Raw genomic sequence first — 8502 nt, 5'->3', positions numbered from 1 at the left:
GCAAATCTAAACATTCCAAGTTCAAACATAATACAAATCAATATTTAGAACATGCCAAATCTAGGTTCTGCCCAAAATACAATAACCAGTCGAGTTTTATAAATGAGTTCCACCGACTCAACAAAACTAATACAATTCCAAATAGACTCGACCCTATGACCCGGAGTCTCACTTCTATCAATCTCACCCCCCCAACCTAACCAGGACGACTCGGTCCAGCTCCTGATCCTCCTGTTGCCAAGTTACACATACAAACAAAGACAACAGCCGGATAAACCGGTTAGAAATATAATTTCTAAGTAAAAGAGACATGCACTCAATATCAAATAAACACTTCAATCGAAATGTGTCAACATAAATCATAGCATCGAAATGATATTGAATGAATGCATGGATTTAAAAGTCGAGATTATCAAGTAAGATAATCTTAAAATCAATCGGTACTCGGTTGGGATCCTGGGGTCAAGTCTTCACGACAACTCACCGACGCACCCTTTCGGGGTGGAAGTCGATCAACTCGATCCCCTAGATTTCAGAGCAACTATAAGAAGTATTCTGGAAAATGGAAAGACTCGAAATCCAAAGCCACTTCAATATAGCTCCCTAAAACGTCTAATTTCAAAACGAATCGAAAGTCAGCTCAATATGAATGCAAGTGAAAATAGAATAACAATCAAATTCACTCAAGCAAATAAATGTAGTATGTGATTTTCGGGAACTCGAGAATGAGTCGGTCTCGAGTATTCGTTCCCATTCGTTTCATTGTCGACTTTTACCTTTTCTCGAAGCTTCAAGTGATTCCTGTCAACAAGAGATAACTCGATTCAATCTCTAAACAATTCGAAACTCAAAGTCGATAAATCAAACAATCTATACCGTCTTCCAACTCTTCGATTGGTAACCGATCTCCAAGTTCGATCAACTTCCGAATCCTCAATCAACTGTCAAAACATCGAATACGGACTCAATATCAACTCGGAATACAAACTCAATCAAGTTCGATATACAAATCAAACCGAACCAAAACCGATAACTCAAACTCGATTTCGACGGCATAATGGCTATAAACTGACTATCCGGAAATACAAACCATCAAACAACAATCACAATAACTCAATCATCACCAAAATCCATCAAAACAACTCAAATCCAACCTCAATCAAAATCACCATTTTCGGAAATATGCCTCTAAAATCATATAAAATCCAAACTTCATTCTTTTTCCAAATCGACTTCGAATACACGTTCTATGCTAGCTCAAGAATAACATACTCCAATATTATCAAATTCTGACCACTCAACAAAATCGAAGTTCAAGAGATCGTAGCAAAACTTACGTCTAAATGAAGCCCTCGTTGCGGTGATCGTGAATCTCAACTCGGAATGAAAATCTAACGGTCGGATCGAGCGAATCGGGCAGAAGAAAAGCTTGAGAAATCGATTTGGCTATGGCTTCCGGAGGAGAGAGAGATCGAGAGAGGGAGGGAGGAAGGAGAGGTATGGGATGATTGGCCAACTTGCATCTAATAATAATATAAAATTCAACTTTTGCATTTCAGTCCTTTATTTCTCCAATCTTGCAAAGTAACCCCCTGCTAAATATCAAAACGATCCTCAATCACTAAAAACTCTGATTATCTCGATTAAACTCAATTATAATAAAATCGGGGCATTACAATTCTCCCCCTCTAAGATTTGATTTTGTCCTCGAAATCTGACAGATCACAGACTGAACAAGAACGAAACAAACTGAAAACGAACTCACCTCAATCGAATAACTCTGGAAATCGCTGCCTCATATCGGATTCGGTCTCCCAAGTCGCTTCTTCAACTCCGTGATGACTCCACTAAATTTTCACCAACGTAATCGACTTGTTTCTGAGCTCCTTCTCTTTTCTGTCAAGAATCTGAATCGGTCGCTCAAAGTAACTCAGAGTCTCATCAAGTTCGGCCTCGTCCGGCTGAAGAACGTGAGACAGATCCGGATGATATTTCCGTAGCATCGAAACGTGAAACACATCGTGGATACCTGAAAGAGACAAAGGAAGAGAAATCCTATAGGCAAGATCGCCTATCTTCTCCAGAATTTCATACGGGCCAATGAACCTCGGCGACAACTTTCCTCTCTTCCCAAATCTGACAGTGCCTCAGAAAGGAGAAATCTTCAGAAACACACGGTCTCCCTGCTCGAAACACAGTGGTCTGCGTCTGACATTTTAATACTTGGCCTGTCGATCTTGGGCTGTCTTCATTCTGACTCGGATTACTTCACCTGCTCTGCCATATCACGAATCATATCTGGACCCAGCTCAGGTGATTCTGAAATCTCATCCCAAAATAACGGAGATCTGCACTTCTTCCCGTACAAAGCTTCAAAAGGTGCCATTCCAATGCTTTCCTGGAAGCTGTTATTGTACGAAAACTCCACTAGAGGTAAGGAATCTTGCCAACCTGAGCCAAAATCAAGAACTACAGCCCGAAGCATATCTTCCAAGGTCTGGATCGTACGTTCGGACTGACCGTCGGTCTGAGGGTGATATGCTGTGCTCAAGTGCAAACGAGTACCCAAAGCCTCCTGAAGACTGTGCCAAAAGTGAGAAGTAAATCTCGGATCTCTGTCTGATACTATCGACTTTGGCACACCGTGCAATCTCACAACCTCTCTTACATACAACTCTGCCATCTGATCGTGACGGTATGTCATATGGTAAGGAATGAAACAAGCAGATTTCGTCAACCGGTCAATCACAACCCAAATCGCATCACAACCTCTGATTGAACGCGGTAGCTTCGTGACAAAATCCATTGAGATATGATCCCATTTCCATTTCGGGACAGGAAAACTGTGCAATAATCCTCCGGGCTTCTTCCTCTTAGCTTTCACCTGTTGACAATTCAAACAATGGGATACAAACCTCGTGATGTCTCCTTTCAATTGCTTCCACCAGAATTGAGTCTTCAAGTCATTATACATCTTCCGGCCTCCAGGATGAACACTGAACCGACTGCAATGCGCCTCTCGTAGAATACGTTGTCTTAACTCAGAAACATCGGGCACAAAAATACGTCTATTCACAAACAAAACGTCATCCCTGACCTGAAACTCTGACTGGTGACCTGATCGGACTCTCTCTATCGAACTCTGAATACTCGAATCTGATCTCTGAGCCTCTCTAATCGACTGAAACAACTCTGGCTCGGCCTGAATCGCAAAAACTCTGATGGATCTCCTATCGGTCTCAAAATCCAAACCAAAAGTACAACAATCTTCAATCAATTAAGAGACACCCATCGTAGCAAGAGACGAAGAACAAAGCTTCTGACTAAGAGCGTATGCAGCTGCATTCGACTTTCCAGGATAATACTTGATCTCGCAGTCGAAGTCCTTAAGAAAATCCATCCATCTCCTCTGCCTCATATTCAGCTCGGACTGAGAAAACAAGTATTTCAAGCTCTTGTGGTCAGAAAATATCTCAAACGACTCGCCATACATGTAATGATGTCAAGTCTTCAAAGCAAAAACGATTGCAGCTAGCTCGAGATCATGGATCGGATAACGAGTCTCGTGAGGCTTCAGCTACCTCGAAACATAAGCTATGGCGTGCTTCCTCTGCATGAGAATGCATCCAAGACCACGGTGAGAAGCATCGCAATACACAGAGAAACCTCCAGTACCTGATGGAATAGACAAGATCGGAGCACTGGTCAATCTCTTCTTTAGCTCAATGAAACTAGCCTCACACTGTTCGGACCAAACGAATGGTGCATTCTTCTGGGTCAACTGAGTAATCGGCTTTGCAATGGAAGAGAATCCCTCGATAAATCGGCGATAATACCCCGCTAAACCCATGAAGCTTCGGATTTCTAGCACTGATGTTGGTCTCTGCCAATTCATAACTGCTTCGATCTTACTGGGGTCCACAGATATTCCATCTCCCGATACAATGTGGGCTAAGAAAACCATTCAGTCCAACCAAAACTCGCACTTTGATAGCTTAACATACAACTGTTCGGCTCGCAAAGTCTGCAATACGATTCTCAAATGCTCGGCATGATCAGAACGGTTCTTCGAATAGATCAGAATGTCGTCGATGAAGATGATGACGAACTCATCTAGATACCGCTGAAAGATACGATTCATCAGATCCATAAAAACTGCTGGAGCATTGGTCAAACAAAACGGCATGACTATGAATTCGAAATGCCCATATCTGGTTCTGAAAGCTGTCTTTGGCACATCCTCGTCGCGAACTCTCAGCTGATGATACCCTGATCACAGATCTATCTTCGAATACACTGAAGAACCTTGAATTTGATCAAAAAGATCATCGATTCTAGGTAGAGGATACTTATTCTTGACCGTCGCTTGATTCAACTGGCGGTAGTCGATGCAAAGTCGCATAGAACCGTCTTTCTTCCTCACAAAAAGCACTGGTGCACCCCAAGGCGATACGCTAGGTCGGATGTATCTCTTGGCAATCAAATCTTCTAATTGTTCCTTCAATTCTTTCAACTCTAACGGAGCCATACGGTAAGGTGCTTTCGAAATAGGCTGAGTACCTGGTGCAAGTTCAATGCTAAATTCAATGCTAACCACCGGTATCTCAGACAACTCAGGGCTAAACTTCTGAACATCCATTGCATAAATCAAGAATCCCTCTGCTCCTTTCTGTAGCAAACGTGACATGGATAACACAGAAATCAACGAAATTTTGGATCGAGAACCCTTACCGAAAAACTTCCAATCGTCTGCCGTCTCAGGTCTGAATCGAACCACTTTCTGAAAGCAATCTACTGTCGCCCTATACATGGTCAAAGCATCAATCCTGACAATACAGTCAAAATCAGATAATCCCAGTATGATGCAGTCAATCTCAATCGAATTCCCTTCGGATTCTAACACACAGTTACGGACCAATCTCACCGAAACAGTCTCTCCACCCAAAGGTGAAGTAATAGAAACAACATCAGATAAAGGCTCAACAATTAAATCATGCATCACAACAAATCTTTCAGAGATGAAACAGTGAGAAGCACCCGTATCAATCAAAACAAACGCAGGATAACCAAAGATCGAACAGTTACCTGCTATCACGTCGTTCGGGGCTGCATTGGCTTGATCCTCTGCCAAGGCAAACACCCTCGCCTGCTGTCGAGGAGGTTGGTTCTGGTTCTGATTACCTCCCTAACGATTCTGCTGTTGAGGTTGAAATGAATGAACTGCAGAAGCTAATCTCTCGGGCTGAGCTGGCGGTCGAGAAGAACTGCCGCTCTGAGCTCTATCGGATCCTCGCTGAGGACAAACTCTAGAAAAGTGACCCGGCTGCTGGCAGATATTGCAACTACCAAACATGCCTCGACACTGATCACTGGGATGACGTCCTCCACACTTGCTGCACGAAGCTCCAGAAAATCCAGAATTCTGTCCAGAACTTAACTGTCTAGTGCCACTGGAACTCGATGAATTGCTGATGGTCATGTTTATGTTGCATATTTTAATATCATTGTGTTGTTATTTTGCATGCGTTTATGTGTTTTAATTAAGCATTGTGTTCATATTTCATACATTGTGTCTACATTACACTCTCCCATGTTTATTGTATAGGACGTAGCATTTTGTCTAGGAAAAGATGGAAAAGCTATTGCGCGAGAATTAATTACAGAGCAGCAATGATCAGAAAATCATATTTAATTTTATATAAGTCCAAATCCAATCTTGACTGTCCAAAATAAAGTTCAAGATGTTTTAAAGCAGCTGTCCAAATTTCAGCTCAATCCGACGGCTTGATCTCCGGATATGAATTTTGCAAAATCGCTACTCGCTGGGAGAAAAGTTGCTTGCTCGATCCGCAACATGTTGCGGATCGAGCGGCCAAAAAAATATGAAACAGTAGGTTCGGAAAAATTGCTTGCTCGATCCGCAACATCTTGTCGATCGAGCGAGACATTCTGTTCGGAAAAATATTTGTAATTTAGGAATTTTTATTATTTAGGACTCTAGCCTTAATTAAAAATATATCTCGAATTTTAGAGTCAGAGATTTTGAGGGAAGAGAGAGGAGACGCAAAAGAGGCTTAAGAACCATCTTGGCAGCTAGGTTTTATCTTTCTTGTTCTTAGATTTTAAATCTTCTTATTTTTATTCTTGGTTGAGGAAGACGAACCCTTGAATTTATTTATCTTGTGAGATTCAGATTTTCATTGTTTAATTCAATTTGAGTATCAAGAGTTGTTCTGATTTATTTCATGCTTGTATGTAAGATTATAGGCCTGTGATTTCGCTATACAATCTACTGCTAAATTAGAATTCAAATCCGTAATTGTTTGAACCATCTAATTTGTGAAGCAACTACGTTTGATATTTTCTACTGTTGAATTTATTAATTCGTAGGAATAACAATTGACTAGGCTAAATTCATCCGCTTGTGTATGGGTTGTCTAGCTTTATCAGTTTTACTAGTTTGAATGCTACCGTGGATTTAAATTTGATCGCTGGTATTGGGTTAGTTTATGGGGTAAGGGTTAACTTAGACTGCTGTTGTCTAGTTAACTAAAATTAAGGTGAAACAGGAATTAAATTTCCAATGATGAATATTCGATGTGAATTAATTATTTTTAGGGAATCAATGATCGAGTGAATGATTTCAAGGGTGTAGTCGACCGATACCAAGTCTAGTTAATTTATTGATCGTTCTTATTTTAATTCTTGCATAGTAATTAGTGAAATCCAAAAAATCCTCTTTTATTTATTTCCAGTATTTTTAAGAACACAAATAAATTCCACTTTTCTCGTGGGAACGATCCCTACTCTCGCTACTACATGTTTATTTAGTTAATCTGAGTTGGGTTAATTTGGGCGCGACACGACTAAGCGCTACCAAATTTTGGCGCCGTTGCCGGGGAAAGGCGTTTAATTTATTTGTGTTTTTGTTTTTGTTTCTTTGTTTTTTTTTATTCCTCCTAGTGCTACTCTGGTTTGTTCGTGCATGCAGGTGAATCTTCGGAAGAAGAAGAGTTTTCATACGACCCAGAGATAGAAAGAATTTTGCGTAGGCGAAGGAGGATTCTTGCGGTGTAATACTTTGAGATGTCAAATCTACAAGTATTTACAAGTTTTACCCAGCCACACGGAGAGCCTTTCTACGCAGCATGGAAGAGATTCAATGATTTAGCAAACCTCTTCCGGTATCATGATTTTTCTAAATATTCTCTCCTTACATATTTTTTTGATGGTTTGGATGCAGTGACAAGAAGATGGGTAATTGATGGAGCTTTCATGACCCGTATTTCAATATTTTGCCAAGATGATGATACCATGAGACACCTGTTGGGTGATATGGCCGAGTTTGACTATTACTGGTACTCACACTCTCAATACCCGAATTTTACAGACCAACCATTTGAGCTTCAAAAGGAGGAGGGAAGTTGTTCGCAGTTGATCTTACATCCGCTAGAGGATATCACGAGCAAGCTTGTGGCATCGACTGTGGAATCTATAGAAGATCTGAAAAAGTCTTGATGTGACCTTGCGGAGAAAATAGAGAATATGAACAGATCATTCCTCCATGAACACCAAGAACAAGAGGTGAAGCAAGATACTCAAGAAGTGACCAACCCAATTTGTCTCGATGATGATGATTCAGAGAAACAGGATTGGGAGTGCGAATCAATTCCTGCTGAAGATTTAGAGGTGCTTGAGTCTTCTCTTCTAATTGAACCTCAGCCGGAAGATGCACTGGAAGAAACAGCATATGATGGAGTACCAGTTTCGAAATATTTTGGTTTCCAAGAGCCTACAGAGACGTTCTCTTCCTATGTTTACCAGCTACGGAGTGTTGTTGAGGTGACGAGCAGGATGATGATTGTTAGCCTATGATGAGATAGTTGAAAAATGATGATTTTTGAAAAACTTTTAACTCTTGATCAGATTTGAGAAACCGTAGGTTGTTTGTTGAATATTCTTAAGCACGCATGTTTAACCAGTGAAGTGTAGCGATGTATTAGATATTGTGGATGTCTGTTGAACCATTGCACGACAATAGGTGTTTGTAGAACTTGATAGTGTTTGAATCTTGATGATTTCTTTGATATGGCATAAACGATCTTGGGCGCACCTAAAAAAAAAAAAAAAATTTACAACTCCATCCTGGCCTGAAAAGGATTGAAATCCTAATCCTAAAAGATCAAATTCAAGGCTAAGTATGCGGATAAAATGGGGTTGATTCTCCATCCGGGCTATAGACGAGGAGATTGAAATTCTAATCTTGTCTTAGTTATAGCTAAGTATGCGGGTAATTATTGGGGCTATAGCAATACCGGGTGCAAAATCCGGATGTGCGTAATTATTCTCAAGGCAGTTGTTTTGTGTTGAAGGATTGTTGGGAGGAGAGTTCTTGATGGTGAGGCTTGCACTGAATTGTTATAGGTCGGCGAACAGTCTTGAAACTTTGTTCTTTTGAAGTTGCATGTAACTGGGGTAACATGGCACACACACACGTTCGCA

Source organism: Henckelia pumila, chromosome 1 (assembly GCF_033568475.1).
Source record: "Henckelia pumila isolate YLH828 chromosome 1, ASM3356847v2, whole genome shotgun sequence".
NCBI lineage: Eukaryota > Viridiplantae > Streptophyta > Magnoliopsida > Lamiales > Gesneriaceae > Henckelia > Henckelia pumila.
Note: the sequence above shows the minus strand (reverse complement) of the source record.